This window comes from Lissotriton vulgaris, chromosome 5, assembly GCF_964263255.1.
Source record: "Lissotriton vulgaris chromosome 5, aLisVul1.2, whole genome shotgun sequence".
NCBI classification, from domain to species: Eukaryota; Metazoa; Chordata; class Amphibia; order Caudata; family Salamandridae; genus Lissotriton; species Lissotriton vulgaris.
Window position 1 is genome coordinate 1446450459 of NC_141693.1, and position 26105 is coordinate 1446476563.

General features: G+C 45.9%; 1 pseudogene; it reads right to left on the reverse strand.

Moving 5' to 3' along the window:
• Positions 1–24171: 24171 nt before the first annotated feature.
• Positions 24172–25588, reverse strand: LOC147712716 (histone-lysine N-methyltransferase SMYD3 pseudogene; annotated as a pseudogene).
• Positions 25589–26105: the final 517 nt, after the last annotated feature.

A 26105-nucleotide genomic window follows, 5' to 3' on the forward strand; every position in this document is an offset into this window, starting at 1 on the left:
CACCTAGGCTTAGGAGGCCTACCTTAGAGGTGAATGGCAAATAATGCTGTAGCCTTGCCACACATGGTGAGGGCAAAATCAAATTAGAGCAGTTTACACTGCTCCTGCAGTATGCGATGGCAGGCCTGCGATCATACGTTTATTTGAGTCAATTAGGGTGGCACAAACAGTGCTTCAGGGCCTTGTGACCACTTTAACTCCCATGCCCTGGGTATCACAGGTACCATAAGGGGGTTAAAGTATTTGCCAATTGGGGATGCCAGTTTATATTGATCAAATTTACGGAGAAAGCACTGGCACTGAGGCCTGGTTAGAGGACTCCAGTTAACCTTCAGAGTCATAATCATCAGCATTGGGGTAAAAGGTGTGGGGTGACAATACAAAATGGCACTTTCCTACATGACCCCACCCCCCCAGATGAAAGGTGATGAGCAACTAACCTACACCTGTAGTGGTAGAGGTACTCTTGTGGTCTGACACCCTGTGATGACCTTTGACTACATTATTTTAATTGACTTTAGCTTGTTATTTTATCCTAGTCTGAATGTATGATGTCCTGCATATGCTTGTTTCTCTTACAGGTTTCTTTCTTGTAATCTTGCAGTCTTTCAGTGGGAGCTGTCACGGAGTAGGACAGCCTTGCCAAGACCAGGATCTGTGGTATGTGCATTTGAAAGCGTGAGAGGGAGAGAGAGGTGTGGAATGTACTTTTTGGTTCCGAAGTACAGTGTTGTGGGCAGTGATGCACACATGTGCTCGGTGTTGTACATTGAGAGATAAAGTATGTGATGCTATAGGACATTGAGAGATGAAGTATGAGAATCTATAAGCAGTTGTGCAGAATTGTGCATTGGGTTGTACATTGATGAGAATTATAAAGTTCTTACTATTGGCTTTGACATGGCCTCATGTTATCCTTTTTTCTGACTCTGCCTTGCTTGAGCTTTTTCTGCATGCACAGCAGCGCTTGCAAGTTGTTTGGGTTATTCACGTTCAAGGATTGTTTTTGTGACAGATTGTTTAATGTACCCGGAAGGCTTTGTGAGCTTTGTCAAGATAAAGGCTGGAACATGGGAGATTTGGAGAGGGGGATGTGGGAACTCCATCCGGATGTATGACATTACAATGCATGCTTTTACCACGCATGCCTTTACAACACGGTTTTTACATCGCAAACCATTACAACGCATAACGCTTTGGGGTGCTGGATAGTGAAAAGTTTAATTTACTATTGTTATGTTATGTTATGTTACATACTTTTGTATTGCGCACAGCTGCCCCAGCTAAGGGGCGTCCTGGCGCGTGGCAGGTAATATGCAACACCTACAGGGAACACAACAGAAAGAGAGACAAAGGCGAATTATTAAAACAGAAAAGTTTTTAAAGCTTTGCGAAAGGCTAAAAGATCATCTAGCAACCGCATCTCTACTGGAAGTCCCCGTGGACACTAGGGAAGGTGTTGGATAGTAAATTAAACGTATTCCCTATCCTAGAGCGCCCCCCAGCACAATGCGTTGTAATGGTTTGCATTGTAAATACCGCGTTGCAAAGGCACTGCGTGGTAAAAGTTGCTTTGTAAAGGTTGTTCGCCACTCCATCCTGCCATGGGAATGCTTGCTAGGATCCTAGCCAGTTCTGGTAAGATTCTTCTTGCGTGGGGAGGTCTCTCCCGAACCTTCTAGTGTGTTTTGACATTATAAAGCTGAGGGTTGTTGAATAATAAATCGGGAGTTTTGACTCCGAACGTGGACGGACACGTCTACTTCGGAGTGTGGAACCCTGACTGCTGAGGAACTCAACCACAGCTGTTTAACTTCCCCAGTTAGTAGTGGGCTGAGATGCAGTGTTTGCACCATGATGAAGTATTGAGTTTTGACTTGTGCCATTGTGATGCGCGGTTCCAGTGGCTGTGGTCATTTGAAGTGTTGAGTTTTGGTTATTGCTATTGTGATGTTTGGCCAGTGGCTTTGATCATTTGATGTGTTTTCTTTGTGATGTGTGAGTGAGTCAAGGTGCATCTCCAAAGTACTCATTTGTTGTATTCAGTGTATATATCTTTCTTATCTCTTGCAGGACGTCCAGCATACTATATTTTCTTCAGTGTTATCTCATATTATTTGTAGCTTGTTTATTCATGGTAGTGTGTTATTATTGCTTACATATAAACATATATATCTCTTTGTGTATTTGAATCTGTGCATTTGCCATCTTTTTGTTAGAGAGCATTCTGTAAAATAAAACCCCAAACCTTGTTCTAAAACAGAGAGAGTCCTTGCATTTTGTAAAATAAAACCCTTTTCTAAAGTTGTTGTTTGTTTTGTGTTAAAGTCTTTTGCTTCGCCGGGTTTTGAGCCATCGTGTGGGAGCTGTATTATCTGAGAGGGGAAAGCAAGACAACACCCTGGTAGTTCTTATCATCTAAGTGGAAGAACTTGAAAAGGCAATCTGCATTGGCATTGTCAGTACCAGGCCTGTGTTCCACTGAAAAGACTACACTTTGTAGGGGACTGTACCACCTCAACAATTTGGGATTCTCTCCTCTCGTCTGCATCAGCCACCTGAAAGGCCTGTAGTCAGTTTGACCCTTGAAGTGAGTCCCAAACAGGTAGGGTCTCAGATTCTTCAAGGACCAAACCCCAGCAAAGGCTGTTGAAATTTAAAATCTGATTCTCTTGTTTTTTGATTGAGGTATGCATTTTCCCCCCTGCCCTACTTTCAGCCCTGGCTCTATCCTTGACATCACACCTGCATAAACATTGGTAAAGAATCTAGATTAGGGAATTGTAGGCTATGTATACATGCGGAGTCAGCGCAAAAGAACAGCTGGCGTCTGCTCTTGGTTTTTCAGACAATGATAAAGCCTCAAGTAAAGTTTACCCAGATAGCATATCTTGTTGTGCAGCCTTAGGATGCGACGACTGCACAAAGACACCAAGGCTGTTGATTCTTACCGTTACCTCATTTATGTGTTTTTCCCAAAGCCCTATTGACCTCTGGGCATCACTTGTTTGTGATCTTTTGCTATAAAAACCCATGTAACTATAATTCAGAGTATCTCTATGGTGTTTACCGGATGAGGCCCCATTCATGAATGCTAATAAATGATCATTGGTTTGTACTTCACTTCAGTGTCGATTCCTCCTTACTTGTTAAAGAACCCGTGGATGACGGATGAGTTTTAAATAATCCGCTTCCACAAGGCTTCCCTCTCAATGGCAAGTCAACGCTGCTCTCTAGGGAGGAGTCACCTGATGATATAGGCAACAGGTAGGTCCTGGCCCTCATTTGTTTGTGACAACTCTTCCCCAATCCCATTCAGAAGTATCTGTTTGAATAATGAACTCTTTCCCATTGTCTGGTGCTTTCAAGACTAGTGCTGAGTACATACCCTCTTTCAGCGTGTCAAAAGCCTTTTGGCATCCTGTTGTCCAGATGACCTTCTTTGGCTCCTTCTTGGAGGTAAGCTCATTGAGAGGGGCCACAATGGTACCATACCCCTTCACTACTCTCCAGTAATTCCCAGTCAAGCCAAGGAAACCTCTGGCTTGGGTCTAGGTCTCGGGAGCCTCCCAATCTAGAATTGTCTGTAGCATCAGCTGCAGACGCTGCACTTAACAAAAACAGTGGTTCTTTCAGGAATGGAACAATTTCTTTGATTCAAGATTTGCTTACCCAAAGGAAACCATACGAGGGTGTCGGCTGACACCCCCGTGAACAGGAACTACTGAAACCATTACTCTAGCTTCCCACGTGTTTTCAGGCTGTCCAACACACCTCCTGTCCTGATGAAGACCAGACACAGATGCATTTAAGTCTGCACTACTACATAGGGTTGAAACGTCGACGTTGTTTATGTCAATCCGTCCATGCAAAGTCACAACACAAATAAGGAAAAACTTCATTCTGTTGTGACTATTGGTTTTAAAAGTGGACACCCAAGAACTTATGTTTTGTTTATATGTATGAATATATGTCACCTTTCTTATCCTTGTACAGCACAGTCATCACCACTCACTACCGGTCACTAAGGATTTCACGGTTCATTTTTGTTTTTTATGTTACTTTGTTTCGGACAGCCATTTATCCATTGATTAATACATGCAAGGTATATACTAAAGAGTAACCTTTGGTACTAAATTCAGTGTTGTGTGTCTTTGTTTCCCATACACCCGATTTTGCTGTATAATATGTATTAAGTACAGTGAATTAAAGAAATTGTTCTATTCCCGACAGGACCACTGTTTTTGTTTAGCTTCCAGACCCACGTTCTGAGAGTCACTGGGTTACCCCATTATAACTAATGGCAGAAGTTGCTCTTGGCCTCCATCTAGAAGGTGGCCCAAGTAAACAACTGAGCTCTGCCGTATCTGGCACTTACTAGCTTTGATAGTTGGGCCTGCCTGCTGCAGGGCCTGTAATACTTCTCGCAGGTGGACCAGGTGATCCTCTTAGGTGGAATTAAATACAACAATATCATACAGATATGCTGCACTAAAGTTGTCCAATCCTGAAAGAACTCGATTCACCAACCTTTGAAAAGTGTCAGGTGCATTTTTCAAGTCAAAAGGCATCACTTTAAACTGAAAGTGTCCTGGTGTTGAAAAAGCAGATTTCTCATTTGCTACTTTGGCGAGTCCAATCGGCCAGTTCCTGATGTTAAATCAAATGTAGTTAAGAATGTGCCTGCACACAACTTATCTATGAGCTCACCTGCTGTTGGTATGGGGTGTCCATCAGTTTTAGTGACTGTAATCCACACAAAACATCATCTCTGGTTTTCCACCCTTTGTGTGAGGCTTGGGGACCAGTCCCATTAGGCATGCCAGGGGACTGTCAGATGGTTCAACACCCCAAGTTCTAGCATCTTGCTTACTTCAGATTCGATGCATACTTTAACTTTTGACAGGGAGGCTGACATCTGTATCCACTTCATTAACTATCCTACTCTTTTTCTTCAATAAAGTTTCACCTAAAGGATAGGAGATAATTTTCATCTACTCACCACTGTCACCACCCAGACAGTCTCCCTCCTGGTGGAGGTTTTGAGGTCACTTGTAGAACTGGACACTCAAGTGACAAGACCCGATGAAGACGCAATCCACTGAAGCACATTATGCGGAGATTACATACACCGCAGTCTGTGAACATGTGGTTGAGGGTCTCTGAAACAAAAAGTTCTGAGACTCTGGTATTGAGACTTATGTGGTTCATTCTGCCCTTTCTAATAGATAACCACATCATGAACATATCAGGTTGTTTGACCAGCGGTTAAACTGGTTGAGGACTTCCCTGCAATCAGTCTTCTGTTGTGCAGTGAGAGTGTCTGACAAGACAATACCCTCCACTGAGGGTTTATTGACAGTATGTCAGGGAGAGTTTCACTTTCCTCATCCTATCCTCCATCAGTGACCATGAGCATGGTCATGTCAGCTCTGTCTTGGTGAGGCTTTAGGCAATTTACATGGAGAACTCTGTGAGGACTCCTAGGGGTGCCTCAGTCCACCCAGTAAGTGACTTCCCCTTCTCAAAGATAGGATAGCGCCCAGTGCACTTGTCCAGGAGGGCCCTGGTAGCAACAGGCTCCAACACCCACACCAACGGACCTGCTTGGTATTTAACTAGTGCTGACATTTGGTCATAGCAAAGCTTGACAAGCTCTTGGCTGGCCTCCAAATTTTTGTTTGCCTTTTTCATGTACTCTGTTATGTATGAGCGCAGGCCCAGTACAGAGTCCACTATGTCCAGCTTGGGATCTTTGAGAAGATTTACCTAACCTTGCCTCATCAAGCTTAGGGGACCTCTTACAGGATAGCCAAACTGAAGTTTAAAGTCACTAAAGCCAACCCCCTTCTGAGGCACCTCTCTGTCTGCAACAAGAGGCAAGGTAGCAGGACATCCCATCTCCTTCTGAGTTTTTCAGGGAGACCCATTATCATGCCCTTCTTGGTTTTGTTGAACCTCTCAATGAAACCATTTGTCTGGGGGTGATACGGAGTAGTGAACTTGTAGTTCACACTACATTCATCCCTCATAGCTTTTAGGTACGCAACATGAACTGTGTCTCTCCATCAGATACCACCTCTTTAGGTAAACCCACCCTAGTGAAGATGCCAAACAGGGCCTTTGCCACTGCTGGAGCAGTTATTCAACAATAAAGTAGTCCCTATAAGAGAAGTGTAGACTTTGACTTCCATAACAATAGTGTTATACAAGGGATAGAATAAAACCTCTCAAATGAGTAAGTTACAGTTATTCATTTAGTTTATTTATTTATACGTATCTCATTTAAGAATAAGTGAATCAATTTGAACAGTATAATGTAATACTTCTACAAACTGCTCCTAAAAGGTGATGGCACAGTGAAAGTGATAGATGGTGAATAAGACCTGCATTTTTGCTATGTTCTACGCCCTCACTCTATCTATCTATCTATCTGGAGCACCCCGAGGAGCTCCTGGCTTGGGGATCACCTTCTGGTGAAAATCCCCGGTAAAACCACATCACCAACACACCACTTGCCCGCTACCTGAACCAGACTGCTGTACCCTCCGATTCATACTACCGAAACAAAGTTTGGTTGGGAACGTACCTGGATTCTCGACCTCTGCAGCTCTGATCGGTGCCTTCACCCCCCGGACCCCACCGCCGCGGGACACCAGCGCTGCTCGACTTGGCCGGTGTCAAGCCTCCAGAGTAATCTGCGCGTTGCCTGGCAGATGCCCATTACCCGGGAAGGACGGAGCTCCAATGGCGAGACCCTGACCCTGGCATCTGGTCCCTGGTCCCCTCTGTGACTCCCTCAGTGAGTCGACCTGGGCCCATCGACCTGAACCCTGCGGCCTGCACTGGGCCCGAGGAATCACAGCCTTGGTCCTGCGACTTGCACCGAGCTTGAGATCTGCCGGCGTGGTGATACCCGCCCGTTGCGTACCTGCTCCTCCCGCTCTGGTGTCGCGACCCAATCTCGCCGATGCCATTCCAACGAGCTCCTCTCGGTCCGTGATTGGTTTTTGAGCCGAGTCGCGAGCTTGCGGTGCAGCGCAACGGCGCTTGGTTACCGCGACACATCTCCCCCTCTTTTAGACCTGACATCATTGGCGTGAGTCTCCCTTCCATTTTTGACGGATTGCCTCCTCTGTTTTGATGTTTTTGCTGGATTTATGCTTTGGGCCCTGTGCCACTGCTAATCAGTGACACAGTGCACGTGCTCCCTATGTTAAATTGATATACTGATTGGATTCCATGATTGGCTTATTTGATTTACAGTCAGCCCCTAGTACAGTGCACCATGTGTGCCCAGGGCTTGTAGATCAGATGCTCCTGGTGGGCTTGCAGCACTGGTTGTGCCACCCACAGAAGCAGCTTGTAAACTGTGTCTCAGGCCTGCCACTGCAAGGCCTATGGGTAGTCTGTGACTACCATGTTGACTTGGCCAACGGCAACCCCTTTCCAGTCCCTAAACCTTCCCTTTGCTTCATATTAGACACCCCTCTGGTAGGCCCAAGGGCAGGGCGCATTGTAAGTATAAGGTAGGACATGCTCTGGTGTGTGTAGCATGTTCTAATAGTGAATTACAGCCATTTTCATTTTTCACTATTGAAGGCTACCTGTTCTCATAGTCCAGAATGGTCAGTTAAGATTGTTAAATTCCTACAATCCTAACTGACTCAGGCAACATGGTAGAAATTCGAGATTAGTATGCCTGAACTCAGAATAATAAAATACATCTTTTAGTAAAGTTTATTTTAATATCCTGTTTTTGCAAATAACACTTTTAGAAAGTAGGTATTTGCTTGCCTATTCATTTGAGCCCGCCTCTGTTGACTTGTGTATTCCTTGTCTGGGTTTGTGTGTGACAGGGCTGGGGAAATTCCAGGAGACAGGCTGGGGCAGCCCAGTGGTGAATAAAGAGATCAGCACCTAGATGGGAGGGAGGTGTGCAGCTGGGACCTGAATAGGGCTAGGCCTTCCCTCCACAATACTGGCTCCACCTCCTGTGGCTTGTCTGATATCTCTGCCCTGCACTATGAAAGGAGAAGGGGAATCATGTCAACAGAGTGCTCCAGAGCTGTATCTTCCCTCTCCTGTGCTGGGTACAACTCCTGTGGGGCGTCTGATGTTTCTGCCCTGCACAGTGAAAGGAAGAGAAGAGTCATGTAAACACAGTGCTCAGGAACTGGTTTGAAGTGAACTAGGCAGAGACCTCTCTGCCTTCAGAGAACAAAGGATTTTGAGGTATAAATATTGGAACCCAGTCCCACAGACTTTAGATCACTTCTGGAACAAGAAACCTTTCGGCCAAGGAGAAGAACCAAGGAAGATGCAGGAGTTTGGACTGCCCCTCTGCCAGTGTGCTGTTTCCTGGGTTGGCCTGCAGTGGTTGCTTCATTGCCAAGGGAAAGGAGAAGGAACTTTTAAGGACTTTCATTTATCTACAGAATATTCTCCAAGGGCTTGAACTGTGCTTGCCTCCTGCTGAAGTTTCAGGGCCAAAAGACTTCGCCTCCAGCTCCCCCCTGAATTTCCTGCTGGGAATTCCCACTCCATTCACTTGCGTGCCGCTGGGAGCTGGAAGCGCGACGCATCGAGAAGAAGCGTGTCGCCGCCGCAGCTGACATCGTCGCAACGCCGGAGAAGCAAGCTTTTGTCACATCTCCCTGAAAGCGTGTGTCCATCGAAGCTGCCTGCTGTCGCATCGCCGGAGAAGCGTGACGCATCGAGAGAGCCGTCATTGCATCACCGGAGAAGTGCGTCGCAGGGCCTGTCGTGGATCCAAAGTAGAGAGTCATCACAAGGCTGCCAGGGCGTCATCGCATCGCAGCATCAAGGGCATCATCTTCTCACATCGCAACTGGATCATCGCATCGCATCACAGCGCCATCTTGCGCACCGCAACAGGGCCGCAGAACGAGAATCTACGCATCACCTCCGCACCGGTAAGAAGCACGACGCATCCCCTACTCTGCTCAAGCATTGAGGCACTAACCATCATCTCTCCCGGATCACGGAACCAACGCATCTCCCCTTTTGCGAGCCTTTTGTTTACTTTGCTTCATGCATCCAGGTACTTTGTTGAGAACTTTGCCGCATTTATCATCATCTTGAATCATCTTTTAAGCAATCTTAAGTGTAATATTGTGGATTTTTGTTGTTTGTGGTCTTGTGTTTAAGTCTATATAAAGAATACTTATTTTTATAAAACCGGTGTTGTGTCCATCTGTAGTGTTATCACTGTATTACTGTGTATCTTCACAAATGCTTAACACACTGACTCTGAGATAAGCCTGTCTGCTCGTGCCAAGCTACCAAGGGGGTGATCAGGGGTTATTAAGGAGTGTAATCCCCTTTGCCTGACTTACTATTAAGGGTCCCGATTTGGACAAAGGTGATAACCATTGCCAACTAGAGACCCCCAGATCTAACACCCTTGTTCATCAACTGTCGCACACAACGCAGCTTCACCGGGATATTGCACCGTATCTCCGCCTGGACCTAAAATGGCGGCGTTGCTCTGACCCGATCTACAGGATCTACAGCGCTTGGAGCTCACCAGTTAACAATACAGACAACGGCAGCTGTGAAAGCCAGAGCCCTGCCGGGGGAAGCCAGAGCCAGCTCCAGGATCTGTGGAGGCTGAGGCGCGCACCGAGGCAGAATTGGCAGTGGAGCCCTGGTGTTCAGACACGGCCTGTGAGGTGAGACAGCAGCGCGCTGAGCCCTAGTGCTCTGGGCGCGCACAGCGGAGCCCGGCTATGTGAGGATGGGCTTGGGAAGGATAAGAGGCTAATAACCATGCCTCAGAGACTGTATCTGGCTGATTGAGGTTGGAAGAAAGTGTTCCCATCAGCCAAGGAGCTGCGTTGAAAGCACAGTTCCCTCAACCAGCGGACCTTCCTGGGGCCATGATCTTGATCTGGGCCAGCTCCCCCCTAGTTACTGGCTTCAAGGGGAGAGGGGACCCCGGGTGACCAGGACTCAAATCCTCAATTTTGGGGTCTCTGCTGCCATAAGAGCACTTGGCTCGATGGGAAGACCCCACATTAATGAACATAGAAAGAGGACTATATACACAAAGGAAAAGCGGTGGCCATCTTGGAATGGTGCATAACAACAGCCTGGAACAAATAGTTTGGAATAAAAATACTCCAACAACACTACAGTGTCAAAAGACATGAGATACTGCTATTGCAGCAGTGTAAACTAAAGTAAATTCACCACATACAGGGCATAAAAGGGTCCCCTATCAAATTGGCAGCTGCCATACAAGGGTTAACTCTCACCCAATGGACACCCTAAACAGCTCCCTTCCTCTAATTTGGACTACAACTAGTACAGCAGGTATCTTGTTAAGGTTAACTCCGACTAATTCTCTTTTTCCGGTTTGCTGGAAAGCAGCACTTTTGTCTGTCTTTGTCCTTTCTGATGACCTTCTTCAAAATTTGATCTATGTTGACCTCATCATCCCCTGCTCACCTGAGCTGTTGCCCACTTGGTGACTGACAAGCATCTCTCTCGAGGACCTAACTCAGCCGACTTAGCTCCATCACGCCGCGCTACCTGGAGCCCCTTTTCCCTCCCCACACAAACATCATGTCGAACCCTGACCTATCTGTGTCTGGTGACAACTCCTATACCATAGTCTACCCCCCAAAGCTCTCCAAAACTGCAACTAAATCATTCAAACACGCTACCCTAAAAAGACACCTAGAGACGCTGATAACCAACCTGCGCCACAGAGCGGATATAGGCACCGTCATTAATGACCTTATCTTCTTTTCCAGAAGAACCGCCTTCTGGCGTAAAACCCTTGCGCACCTTCTCAATATTCACTTACGGCACCAAGCTCACATTAGCACCCTCATATACCTTGCGAGCTGACCTCACCATCACCCTCTACAAAAACGGCATTGTTCTAATTCAAGCCTTAACCAACAACATCAATAAATTCTCAGACCTTTTCCCCCTCCTCATAAACCACCTGAATAACTCGGATAGAGTAACCAACACCCGAACCAATGACCCTCCGTCCTGCCAGCCTAACATGCCTAGCCATCCACAGACCAACCCTCCAAGGGCCTCTTCCTCTGCCCACCCTATCCCCCCCAACATGTCTCCTGTCCCCGACTACAGAATCTCCCCTACACCTATGATCCCCTCCCACCTAGTGCCCCCCACTGATGGGGAGACCGATACGCTCCCATTGACCCCTGTCTCAGAAAAAGCTAACCCTCCAATAGCTCCCAACACCGTTCACCCCGTCCATTATAATTCGTCCCCCCGGCACCTATAACAGTTCCACCCCTAGACCTCCGAGCTCCTCCCCGCCAGCCATCCGCCAACATCGTGAGCTAGATACTCCCAAAGACCCAGGAGCCTGCTCTAGCCAATACTTCTCCCCTTCCACCTTTACATGCCCCTGTGACGGCTCCTGAAACTTTGAACCCCTGTCCTTTAGATTCCACCTATTTATAACGACCTTGAAACTCTGCACTCCAGAGCGGCTAAACTCACCCAGAGCATTCATAGCTCCATTCTGGACCTCTTGTACCTCCTTCACCTTGCCGAGATCTCACTTGCTAACCTCAAACCACCACTTACTTCCCCCCCACCGAACACCGAGCCTCCCAAGCATCCACTCCCGCTGCCTTTGAGACATCTTCGCCCACGTTAACCACCCTGCCTCCTATCTGAGGAGGAATCCCGCGCTCTCGCACTCTCCTACAACGCTCCTACTGCCTCCTCCAATCCTCTAGACCTCACAGGAAGCGAAATCCTAGCCATCCTCCAAGACCACAACTCTATCCCAGCCATCCCCCGTCTGCTAGATATGAGTCCTGAACATCCCATCAGCACAGTCACCATCAACCCTAACAGGCGAGCCACTCTCCAGAACACAAGTGTGGTAAAAAGCAACCTCGCACCTGTATCTCTATCAGCCCAAACTCCTGACACTCCTCCAGACACCTCCTAATCTGGTCTATTATTCAACTGCCGTTCAGCAGTCAAACATGCCGTTGATATTGTGGACTCGTCCAGGACAAAAACCTAGACCTAGCCATACTAACTGAATCTTGGCTAAACGAATACTCTACCCCCTGTCTGGACTTATTAATCCCACCTAATTACTACATAGCCAGACTGGACAGACACTCTAACAAGAAAGGAGGAGGCATTGCCTGTATCTACAGATCCTCCCTGCTTGTCACAGAACTCACAACGGTCTCCACTGACTCCTGCGAATACCTCGCACTCTCCATCAGCAGCAACTCATTACACCTTTGTAACCTGCACATATTCTACTACCCCCCAGGTTCCAACGACTCTTTCACTGATCACCTCTTGGAAATCATGACAACAAAGATTTCCTCCAATGCCACAGAGGTTTTCTTGGGTGATATCAACCTGCACTGGAACAACACTAAAGATCCCCACTGCAACACCATAAAAGACCTCTTGAGTGACCTAGCCCTGACTCAAGCCTGCTCACTGCCAACCCACTCAAAAGGGGCCATCCTCGACTGGATCATCTCGAAGGACGCCGCAGTCAAGCTCATCTCCAGAGACCCTTGTGACTGGTCTGACAATCACTCCATCTCTTTCATTTTACCTGGGGCCCGCAAGACAAAGTCGTCTCAACCGGTGATTCCCAAACGCTGGACCAGAGATACTAAGAATCTCGACCTGATGAGACCAGAGTCCCGTTGCAAATCCGACCTCCCCCCCCCTCGCACATAACCATGGTCAGCGACCTCAATGAGCATTACTCGTCATCCATCCCAAACATTCTCGACAACCTTGCCCCCCCCTTAAACTAAAAAGAACTCAAATCAAAGACAGAAACCCGTGGTTCACTGGCTCCCTCAATATGGAGAGGAGATCCCTACGGCAATCTGAAACAATCTGGAGACAACACCTCGCTGCAACACATCTAAAACTCCTCCGCCAGGCGAGAAATGCCTACAATAAGCACATCCTCAATTGCAAAAAAGAATATTTCAGATCGGAACTGGGGAACGCCAAGAATAGACCCCAAAAGCTCTTCGAACTAGTCAAACTCCAATCTAATAAACTGGCAAAAACACCGAATGAATCCCCCAAACGCTAATATCGTCATATGAATTCTCCTCTTTCTTCGCTGATAAAATATCGGCACTAGGAATTGAACTCAGTACCACCACCTACTCCCAACCTCTTCCCGTCCTGCCCCATTCTTCCGCACCAACCGTTCTAGCCCATCCAAAGAACAAAGCCCACTGAACTGACCTAGAATACTATACCGAAGATGCTAATTCAAAAATCCTCTCTACCTTAAAGCCTAATAACCACTTCAACGACCGTTACCCTCAAACTGCCTCGCTGCTGTCTCCCAATCCATCGTCCCTTGATGGACTACAATTATCAACGCCTCGCTTCAGCAAGGCTTAATCCCGGACCACCAAGTCCTCCCATTTTGAAAAAACCCTCACTGAACCTAGCCTCCCCTGACAATTTCAGACCTATCTCTAATAACCCTAGAATGGTTCAGGTCCTTCCTCCACAACTATTCTCAGAGCTGCCTCATTAATGACAACTTATCAGTTCCCACCCCGGTCACGGTTGGAGTCCCCCAAGGCTTAACCCTGTCTCCAACCCTCTTTAATTTTTCCTTGAATTACTCACCAAAGTTCTCCGTACTGCCAACATCTCCTACCATATGTATGCGGATGACACCCAAATATACATCAATATCTCTTCGCTCATGGAGATTCGCTGCCTGAATGAGACCCTGAAAATGACAGTGCAGTGGCTAGTCGATACCCAACTCAAACTTAATGCAAAGAAAACGGAATTTCTCCTAATCTCCCCTTCAAAAGCCAACCCGGAGATTCAAAATTGGATCAAGTCCATCACAGCCCTGAACTGTCCACCGACCGTGGTGGACTCCGCCAAATCCCTGGGCATAATCCTCGACTGCAACCTGAACATGCAAGACCACATTGACTCAATGGCTAAAGCAGACAGATTCCACTTGAGCTACCTCTGGAAGCTGAAACCTTTCATCGATGCTCCTGACCTAAAATTGGCAGTTCAAGCACTAGTCATCTCCAGAGTGGAATATGGCTGTTCCACCCTCACTGGACTGCCCAAGATCTCATTAGCGCCTTTAAAAGCATGCCCTAAACACGGCCGCCAGGCTACTTACAGGCACCAGGAAGTTCGACCACATCTCGCCACACATGAAAGCTCGGAACTGGCTCCCTCTAGAGGCCAGAATTCAGCTGAAACTTGCATGCATTACACACAAGGCCCTATACACAAACTCCCCCGCCTATCTGGCACAGAAATGAGTGATATCTGGAGGAAGCAGGAACTCGCTGTCTGCTAGAAACCTCCTACTCCAACCCGCCTCCTTTCAGAAAAATAAAACCTACAACAGGGCGTTTACCGGAGCAGCGCCACGAATTTGGAACTCTCTTCCACCTGCCATCAGAAGAATCCCTTCTCTAGCACGTTTCAAAAACGAGGCCACAGCCTTCCTCATGGGTAAATTCCTCGTCTAAGGCCTACTCGGAACCACCGCATTGCCTGACTAATCCAAGACTACTGCTTTCCCAGATCACCAAATCCTCACGCCGAGATCATATGGGTCCTTGTATTATTACAAACTTTATTAGTGATTGTAACTCTACATGCTGATCTTGTATATTTCTGCACTTTAAACTTTTATTTGTATCGCTTCATACCATGTAAAGCGCTCTGATACCCTCACGTGTCAAGTTCACGCTCTATAAAACACAAAATTAAATAAATAAATAAATAAATAAGTAATATATATATATGTGGCTGATAGGGACAACAGAATGTTTGAAGTCAACACCCGTAAAACAAGCGTTTATATCCACCATCAAATTCTCTCATATGGACCACTTTATTGTTGAATAATTGTCCAGCCCAGGTCCATGGGTTGCCCTTTTTATTCTAGCAAAAACTGCTGGAGCAGTGGCAGTCCTGAGAGGCATTGTCTCTAGGTACCTAGTGGCACAGTCCACTACCACTGGTATGAACCTGTTCCCAAATGCAGTTTGAGGGTCAATTCCTACCCTCTCAAAGTGAGTCCCAACCACTAGAAGTGAAATTAAGGGAGCCTTGATTTATCCCCATATCTTGCCACAGGCCTGACAGGTGACACAGGAGTGATACAACTCCTTCACTATCTCAGACATCTGGGGCCAATAAAAATGGGCAACCAACCTGTTCTAGGTTTTGGTTTCTCTCAAATGTCCAGCTAGGGGAATGTCATGGGCTATGGTCAGAATAAACACTGTGCACTAGGGTGACCACCGCTCTTCTGGTTGGCCCTGGTTTAGGGTTCCTCGCCTCAATATACAGTCCTGTGTCCTCTTTGAAGCTGTCTTAACAGTCCTCTTGCACTTTCTCTTGTACTTCGATTCATGCACTATTATTTCAGGCTCTATAATGCCCTTGACCTCCCTGTTGTGCCGCTTGTGCTCTGATTATCACACATACCCACTCAGGGAGACCCAGCATTTCTGCATTAGCCTTCCTATTTACTTCTGCCCAATCATAAGTTTCCAGGATCCCAAAAGACACTCTACTGGGATGGCAGGGGACACAACCACCTTCCTTGGGCCAGAACCCCCTTCTTGCTCTAAACTTGAGAAGGCCATTGAATGGAGCTTAGTCTCATTATCAACATTGCTCACCTGGTGATTGACATCAGGCGTAATTTTGTCTGGGGAAACCAGTCTACCTGCCACAATGGGGACACTGGCACCTGTATTCTTCAGAGCGTCTATGTCAGTCGCATTGATGTTAGGCCTTTGTCTCTACTTCTCCATGTTTGGAGGTAAGACTGCCAGGGCTTCAATATCCACACACCTCAGTGTGACCTCTGGCTCTCCAGATTACACTTCCACCCTCAACCCTCACTCTAACGCTAGCAATCCCTTGGACTCTCCACCACTATGGGACTTTTAGGGCATGCTGAGTCCTCTCTCTTATGCCCAGGCTGCTGACAGCCATATCATACTCCACCTGCCTTTGTAGGATCCCAGTTTTTACCTTGATAACCCTTGCCCTTGGACTGGGAATAGTCTTGTGCCCACCCTCCTTGGAAGAACTTTTACGGACTTTTGAAAACTCCTCCTTTTTATCCTTGTTGCTGTGTGCCTCCTTCACCTGCTGGGGATTCTGAGCACCCTTCTTGTGGTTACTACCACCAAGGGCCTTCATGGTCTCCCTGGCTTTGACCCACTTGTCAGCTATATTTCCCAACTCTCTAGTAGACAACTTAAAATCCACCAGATGCTGATGCAATTTATCTGTGGTACATTTAGTTAACAGGCTCTCTTTTATAATTAAATGATATAGTCCATCATAAGTGTCCACCTAATTGCCTTTTATCCAGCCTTCCACTGTCTTGAATGAGGAGTCTACCTTGGTCTGGTTTTGACCTTTCTGTGTGCCCCTAAACTTCACTCTATACTCTTCTGCGCAGAGTCAAAATCCTTCTATCAAAGTTGCCTTCATATGCTGATAGGACTCAGCCACATCCTCATTAAAGGTCAGAAGTCTGTCTCTGCGCTTCACTGAGAATAACTCCCACAATAGAGAGCCTCAATTCTGGCAACCTATCCTCATTCTGCAGGCATCCCAAAGACTGCATACCATTTGTTGATGTCATCACTATCACTAAACTTTGAGACAATTCCTTTATGGGATCTTAGGGTCAAAGGTTTCCTCTTTTTCCCTATTAACAGTTGTGGTCTTCACCTTCTTCCTGATCATCAGTTTAGGCTTGGGTATCTTCTTCAGGGTGATCTTTTGAATAATGGCCCTGTCTCTATAGCTATACTTTCTCATAGAGGCTGAGGGCTTTTTCAGTCATTCCTTTTGGCTGTTGCTCTATAGTCAATGCGCCTAGCTTAGCAAAACACACTTGGAACACTGATCGTCAGAGCTGGCATGACAGACAGGTCAAGATTCTTATCAACCTCCATTGTGCAATAACTTTACTTGAAAATTGGTACCTTTTAAAAACTTTTAAAAACGTTTTAACATTTTGGCTAACTTTCTAAAACGTTTGGATTATGGTAAAATGGGGGTCTACACAGTGCCCTAACAATTCCAATTAAAAAACTCTTTTGAAAAAAATCTGAAATATCAATTTGGGTCTAATGCCAATAGTGGATTTCTCTTGCATGTCCAAGTGGTAATGCGAAACAAAAGTTCAGAATCCCACCGCTGTAACGCTAATGTAGGAAAGTGGAATATTATGCAGTGAGTCTAGTTAGGCTTCTCTATGCAATACACTCACAGTACCCCAAAATGTGTCCTTTCAATTCACGCTAATAAAGCCCTAGCTCAGTCCTGGCACAGAGCAGTCAGGCTTAACTAGAGGAACATGTGTTAAGCATTTCATAGCACCAACATGGATGATAATTAAATGATGAGTCAAAAGGAATTTCACCCCAATTTATAAAAACAGGGCAGGTTTTTTTAATAAATTGAGACACTAAAACTAACATAATCAGATGAGTATAACCAGAGTTATCATTGGCATGTAGAGTCCTGTAGAAACCACTGGAGATTAAAATGATGCAGGTCCCAGGACCATGCCTCAGCAGTCATTTTAATTTTACCAGGCTGGTGGGGCCTGGGTGCAGAGTTGTCCTGGCTATCCTTGGTGCTGAAGTGGGAGATGCAGGAGAGCTAATTCTACCATTTAGACGGTGCAGGTGAGGAAACAGATGGAAAAGCTCCGCAACTGGGCCCCTGAGGTGGCGAGCTGAAGGTGTTGCGGTGTTCCCTCGAGGTGCAGTGTAGAACAAAGGTAGTAGTAGCCGGACTTGCCACCAACAAGCCGTGGCAGCAGTAAGCTCAGATTTGGGTAACTTCAACGTCCTGGAGTCCAGTAGAAAATAGTTTCCCAATATGCACTAAACCATTTACTTTTGGGTGATCCCTTGGCAGGCCCGATGGCCAATGATTCTTTGGTTCTGAGAGCATTCTGTGCCTGCAGACTGCAGGGGATTAGTACCACTAGTCCAAGGGAGTACTGGAGTTGATTTTGGTTCTCTCTTTTTGGAATCAGTCTCTGATCCAGGATGAGTTGCAGTCGTGCAGTTGCAGGGTGGTTGCCACAGGTGCAGGTTTTTTCACTCAGGTCTTTTCTTTGTCCTTTGTTGCAAGTCGATTCAGATGTGGTGCCAGGGGTGCCCCTTAAATCCTAGATTTAGGGACATTAGGAATGTGGGAGCAAGTAGCCAATGAGCTACTAGCCACAGTGGCTAATCTGGAGGGGACAATTGCAAAAACAACAATTGATGGACATAATGCAGAACAATGTTATACATTCACCCCAGTACAGAAATCTGAGCCTAAATCCATCATTGTTTTACACTCCACACCACCCCAGTTCAGACATGGCCATATGCAAATCAGCCTTGACCCTGTGCCTCATGGGAACAGTCCAGCCCGAACTGCCAAGACATGTCTTTCCTGGACCGGAATCAAGCAACCTAGGACCGGTTTCTGGCTATCAGCCGTCTTCAGCCAGGATAGCTTGACTCCAGTGGTGTGGAGAGCATGGGACTTACGTCTGAGCATACCCATCCCACTCGGGTGACAATTGCAAAAACAACAATTGATGGACAGAATGCAGAAAAATGTCATACAGTCACCCCAGTACAGAGATCTTGGCCTAAATCCATCTTTTTTTGCACTCCACACCACCCCAGTTCAGACATGGCCATATGCAAATCAGCCTTGAACCTGTGCCTCATGGGAACAGTCCAGCCCGAACTGCCAAGCCATGTCTTTCCTGGACTGGAATCAAGCATCCTAGGACCGGTTTCTGGCTATCAGCCGTCTTCAGCCAGGATAGCTTGACTGCAGTGGTTTGGAGAGCATGGGATCACGGCTGAGCATACCCATCCCACTCGGGGTGACAATTGCAAAAACAACAATTGATCGACAATCAATCAATCAATCAAGCATTTGTATAGCGCGCTACTCACCCGGAGGGTCTCAAGGCGCTTGGGGTAGGGGGTCCGCTACTGCTCGAACAGCCGGTCTTGAGTTGCTTCCTGAAGGCAAGGTGGTCTTGGGTCAGGCGGAGGTGGGTGGGGAGGGAGTTCCACGTCTTGGCGGCCAGGTGGGAGAAGGATCTTAGTCCCGTTGTGGCTCTTCGGATGCGGGGGACGGCAGCGAGGGCGTGGCTGGTCGATCGAAGCCAGCGGATGGGAGTGTAGCAGTTCAGGCGGTCGTTGAGGTATCTTGGGCCTTGGTTGTGGAGAGCTTTGTGTGCGTGGGTGAGGAGTCGGAACGTGATTCTCTTGTTGACAGGGAGCCAGTGAAGGTTCCTCAGGTGTGCGGAGATGTGGCTGTGTCGGGGGATGTCCAGTATAGGTCGTGCTGAGGCGTTCTGAATGCGCTGGAGTCTTTTCTGGAGTTTTCCGGTGGTTCTGGCGTAGAGGGAGTTGCAGTAGTCCAGTCGGCTGGTGACGAGGGCCTGGGTGACCGTCTTCCAGGATTCGGTGGGGATCCACTGGAAGATCTTACGTAGCATGCGTAGGATGTTGAAGGATGACGAGGAGACGGCGTTGACTTGTCTGGTCATGGAGAGGGAGGAGTCCAAGATGAAGCCCAGGTTGCGTGCGTGGTCTGTTGGTTTGGGTGCGCTGCCCAGGGCAGGGGGCCACCAGGAGTCGTCACAGGCGGACAGAATGCAGAACAATGTCATACAGATATCTGGGCCAAAATCCATCGTTTTTTTGCACTCCACACCACCCCAGTTCAGACATGGCCATATGCAAATCAGCCTTGACCCTGTGCCTCATGGGAACAGTCCAGCCCGAACTGCCAAGCCATGTCTTTCCTGGACCGGAAATAAGCATACTAGGACCGGTTTCTGGCTATTAGCCGTCTTCAGCCAGGATAGCTTGACTCCAGTGGTGTGGAGAGCATGGGACTCCCGTCTGAGCATACCCATCCCACTCGGGGTGACAATTGCAAAAACAACAATTGATGGACAGAATGCAAAACAATGTCATACATTCACCCCAGTACAGAGATCTGGGCCTAAATCCATCGTTTTTTGCACTCCACACCACCCCAGTTCAGACATGGCCATATGCAAATCAGCCTTGACCCTGCGCCTCATGGGAACAGTCCACCTCGAACTGCCAAGCCATGTCTTTCCTGGAAAGGAATTCAGCTTCCTAGGAACGGGTTCTGGCTGTCTGGGGGGAGCCAAATTTTCTACCAAGAACCTTCTGTCCTACCACTTTTTAAAATGGCAGAACCCATCCTCCTCTACACCGACCAGGCAGCCCACCCTAGGTTTGCGGCAAGCCTTCTGGGGGCTTATACTTCCTGACAACCTAATTTTCCCGTCTGCCAGGTTGCAAATGTGCCTGGGGGAAGGGGATTGCTTTGCCCTCCTTTTGGAATCAGCCAGATTGCATATCAGAAGTGCTGTGGACTTTAAAGCTCACCGACTTGAGGTGCTACTTCATAAGCCATCCTGTCAGGGGGGAAGGTGACACCTTCCGCCCAGGTAGACATTTGTTTCTGACTCCTGGGAGTGTTCACACCTCCTGGCAGTTGGCCAGATTCCTGTCTTGGTTGCAGCAGCTGCAGGCTGCCAGCCAGGGCACAGGAAAGGCTGGGACAACCAGGCAAGCATCCTCTAATGTAGCCACCTGGGTACATGTCACATCAAATCTGACTTGGAAATAAAGACACAAACATACAGAGGAAGAGTAATTTAGAATTGATTGAAAAAGTTAAAAACATCATCTGATGTTCTTATGTTGTGTCTGTTGAATGTATATAGAGGTTCAGTTGAGAGCAAGTGTGAATAGTTAGGTTTGTAGAACTTTCCGGAACAGCTAGTGTTTGGATTGGGATCTAAATGTAAGCGTAGGCACTCTATCTTTGAGTAGTCGGGCCCAATTGAAAACCTCATCATCTTGAAAGCTCTTGTGATCAGGTGGAAGGATGCTGACAGAGATTCGGGGTGGATGCATAATGAGGTGTTAGTGTCTGTAAGCATTCTGTGCCTTTATTTCCATATGCTTTGTGACCTGTGGGGCAGGTTTGATATGGTTGCACAAGCTGAAGGGGAGTCTTATTGCACCTGCCAAGTTCTCTAATCTTTGTAGCCTGGCAATGAGGTTCTTGAAAAGGCCAGTGTAAATAATGTTGCAGTAACTCTTATGAGCTTGCTACCAGACCAAATGACATACTGGTAGCAGTGTATCACTAATAAAAATCATAAATGTGAATTTTGCCATCCAGATTAAAGTGTTACAAAGGCTAGGTATCGTCAATTATAACTCCTCATATAGTATATTACTGGAGAAGATTCATTATGTTGTTCATGTTTTGGGGCATCTTGAACAGAAATGTTGCACAGAGTCATAACTGTAAGCTTGCGACAAGGAATCTAGGAGAATATAAAACACAGTGGTACCGAAGAAGAGATTGGAATTCAGGGTCTGTAATTATAGGTAATAGGTGACTCAATGTCACCGTGCAGGGCAGTGCTTCGTTTTCCTCCTAATACGTCCTGGTAACTGTACTGCTGGTTCACTTCAGCTGACTCACTCAACTAACAGACCTGAAAACAATGATCTGTAAAATATAATTCCAGGACATGTGCATTGTATCCTTGGTGACATGGAGTAATCTAGAAACCTCATATAAATTTAGCAAAGCATGGCCATGACATCGGTAAAATCTACCATGGTCCATTGAGGTCCAGCAGGTAGTTGGTGGGGCAAAGAACCCCAATCTTATAATTGATGAGTTGATGTGGCAATGGGTGGTTTCTTCATTCAGATCAGTTTAATTGTTTGCTTAAAGGACGACACAGTAGTTACAGCTTCAATGTCAAATCTTCTGAGTTATCGTTGATGCTCAACACAGTTGGTTCTGGCGTAAAAAAAACAATCATGGAATCTACACCCGCACACTTCCTTAGAGATGAAAATGAGGCAGTTTTCTCTCCCATCTCCAAAAAACATTCAGTCAGTTATGGAAGTGCTAGTTGGATCTTGCATCAATTTTCAAAATTATTTTTCAGCTGGGCTTCCTCTAAAAGCTGCTTTGAACTCAGCTTCACTCTTGCATTCATACATTTTAACTTCAATATACAGATCCTCAACTTCACTGCCTTTTGTTTGAAGAGGTGGAGACTCTGGAGTCTACATCTGGGGTAGTTCCTCACTTGAAAATGGTGTATAGCAAAAAGGTGGAGCTGTACACCTGGTGTAGGAGTAGATCTACATGTGAGTAGATCTTACCTTGTAAACGTACCTTTGTGAATCAGGCCCCAAGTCTCCTCACCACAGCAATGGATCAATATATTATTAGAACGCTCTGCAACACCATTAAACTCTGTGTTGTGCAGAGAGTAGCAAATGTGCTTTATCTCACAGCCTAATTGGACACTCTTGTCAGTTACCGAATATGAGGTAAATTTCCTTGAATAACCTCACCGCTACCGGGGTCCTCTTTTACTCTCACTCTAGACTCTCAACCATGAGCCTCTACTCACACACTTTCTGCAATCAGTACTCTTCACTACACACTGTAAATCTTCACCATCTATTCTGGTCCACCAAAATGTCTCTCTCAACCGCCTTTAGTCAGTGTTTGGCCCAAATGACCCTCCTGGGCCAAAAGAACTAATTTGGATTTAACAGTCTGTACATTATCACTTTGTGGTAGCACAAAAGATGGGATAAGGCACAGGCTGTCAGACTATGGAGAGGTAGTTATTAAACGGCATCGTGAGGTGGGTCATTGACTTCCAGCGCCAACTGGCAGCTTTATATGCCCACACAGTACCGAACATTGGAACCCCACTGAGTGCTGGAACTTTAACAGAACAGCCCACTACCATGGCAGCAAGCTAATATGTGGTTAATAACTTACAGCCAGATGAGCAACATATCACCTACTTTGAGAAGTAGGCCACATCTGTGTTTTCCATATAAACTTGAATGCTATACAGTACAGTCTAACCAAAATGAATTTGTGTCAACCATTCACTTTTTTTAAATGTCGCTATCATATGCTTTTGAATGTTAGCAACAGGGTGAACAGATGAAATGATGACAGACTTGATAACACCATGAGAGTATGCAGGGCCAAACCTGTTCTCAGCTTCCTCTGTATGATCTGTGCCGTGCTTCCTGTACTCTCTAATTGGCTGTTCTGTTTAGTTACTCCTCCACTTGACCTTAGCACGTTGAAAAGGGGTGAGTTTGAGTCAGAAATTAAACATTTCCTTCATGGACCACACTGAGTTGGAGGGATTCTTTTAGCCTTTATTGTCATCACAGTTACATTAATACAAACACCCATATTTCTCTATAATGCAAGCAAATTACAGTTTCATTTTTGAACAGTTTAATTGACAATACGGCATGTTGCTGCAGCAGAGACATCCATGACAACTAGTTAGGCACTCCATACGGATGTATTACCCCCTCCTTCTCTTCCTCCTTCCTTCTCTACCTATTCAAAATCTATGCCACATGAGCATTCCTACATGTTGGAAGTGTACTCCAAAAACGATTTATTTTCATTGAAATAGCTCTACCTAAGAGCAATGCCACACTAAGCAAAAGGAAATCACATGTAGTGCTCAATTTTAAGTATCTATATAATATAACTAACGAATCCAGAAAGAGAAGAGGGTCCTTGGGACAGTTTACCGACCAACTCACAGATTTAATCCCCAATTTAAATGATATCCATTACAAACAAATCTGGTGGTCAAAAAGAGTACAGAACCCCAACAGATATGCTTAATAGACAAGAAAGCGACCTTTACGAAATCGTCGGATTTCCATCAACTGCCAAGAGAGGCCAGTGTCATCAATTGGATATCCTTCCTACCACAACACCTCTTGATCACAGGGGGGAAAGATGTGGTTCGGATTTCGCATGGATCACTAAAATCACAACAAAAGGAAGTACAGAAGGAAAGTGAAAAGAACGACCAATTTAGTCACTTATTTCAAGGATATAAACATAGGATATCTATTTGGTTGGGTGATGGAAAAAATGTGTGCAATTGTAAGTATCACCATTGTTCTGTACTTCGTAAATATCCACAGTTGAAGAGATGAAAAAACTATGTGTTTAGTCGCCATGTTAACATCCTGGTATCTTCATCAGTAATTGTGTCATTGGATGTTCTTTGCCATAAAATATTTTCATAATACCATATGCTTCTTGAAACACAGACATACATTCAGGGAACTTGGCTTGCTGCATTAGTAATGAGCCCATTTTCATCATATGCAGTGCTTGCGAAGCATTGATTCCTGAAGTATATTGTCTAAGGGGTTCCAGAGCTCTGTATCCATAGCGCAAAGCTTCTTCTGGTAAATTGAGTATCATGCAGGCCTCCACAGCATAAGTCAGTATGTTTAGCTGATAGATGTTCTCGTCTGGAACTAGTACAGTGTTCCTCTCTAATTGAGCCCTACACAGAGCTAGGCTCTCCCTCCACTGTTTCTTTGATTGTAGTTCAAGCACTTTTGATACCAAGTCCTTGGTCTTATTCGAAGCTTGTCTGTCGCCTGCCAGCATCCTCTCATCATTGGCATGTGTCTGACACAGACGACAGTCACATTCAAAGCAATATTTTACCTTGAGCTGATTCTGCCGTTCTACTGTGAGCATCAGTTGGTCAATATAGGTAATAGTAAGCTCCTCTCCTGCCTGAATCTTTCTGATTGCCCGCAAGTGGAGGTGCCGTCCTATGAAAATGGTCGTACAGTTTGGCTCACAACTGTGGTTGAGAAGAGACATGCTCGGATACAGACCAACTGCAACACCTAGCAGTTCTCCATTAACAACTGAGCAACGGTTGCAGGTCACTTTCGCAAAGAGGTCAGGAAGGTTTATATCAGCGAGGAACTGGGAGGGATCTGAGATTTCTTCTTTTAGATACATCTTTAACATGTCTGCAAATAATTCAAACTCATTTTTATATTCTTTGCTTACTTTTCCAAAATTAGACTCAAGTTCAGACACAGAATAGAGCTCTTCTGAAGGACAAGGTGATTTTCGATTCATCTTGAAGACAATCTTGCCAACAAGCCTGACTGTGTCGGTGTCAAATTTAGACTTGGCACTCTTTAGACATTTGCACTCTCTCTTGTGGTCAAGCCAGGCTTCTGTCTGGCATGCTTTGCTACAGTATTTGGCAAACTTGCACTGAGAGCACTGAAGGAGTTTTTGTGTAGTGCGCAGGCAGCACTCGCACACTAGTCCCCTTCCTTGCTTGTTGACAGTGTAGGCAAAAGGCTCAGCAACATACAGCACTTCTCCGGGTGACATGTGCACAGTAGCCCGTAACCCATTTCCTTTGCCAACACTCTGAAATTTCTCCATCTTGCGCGTCATAGTAGGGAACTGGCTCATCATCAAATTGTGATCTGCTGAAACTAGAGACCAGACTGTCTGAAGAGGGCGTGAAGCTTTCCTGTTCTTCTTTTTCAGTGACGGTCACTGTTATGTTTGAGTGTGAAAGCTCAGGTCATGAGGTGAATTAACAGCAACAATCTTCTGGACACTTTCGCTGTGAATAAAGACAGATAATGAATTACAATTGCTTACTGGCCACCAAGTGTCATGACAGTTAAATTGATGACGAAATTATACCCTACAGTGTTTACTACTATCTAGTATGATTACTTAATGCAGCAAACAATAGGCTATGGTTGTATGTTAGAATATCAGAGTTAAAAATATTGAAGTACAAGAATATCAACTGCAGCATTTCAACTACCACAACATTGTGAATGTAAGAATAAGATGCAGCTGAAAAGCAGCTAGATCCTTTGATTATATATATATATATATATATATATATATATATATATATATATATATATATATATATATATATATATATATATTACCTACTGGCGGTCGCCAGTAGGTATATATAGTTAGGACGGTTTGCCATAGGAAATCCCCAACATTCTATTGGGAATAACTTTGGCCCTGGTTGATGAATCTTCACAAATTTCTCAAAGAAGATGGCTCGCTCCGCTCCGCTCCTTCCCTGAAAGTTT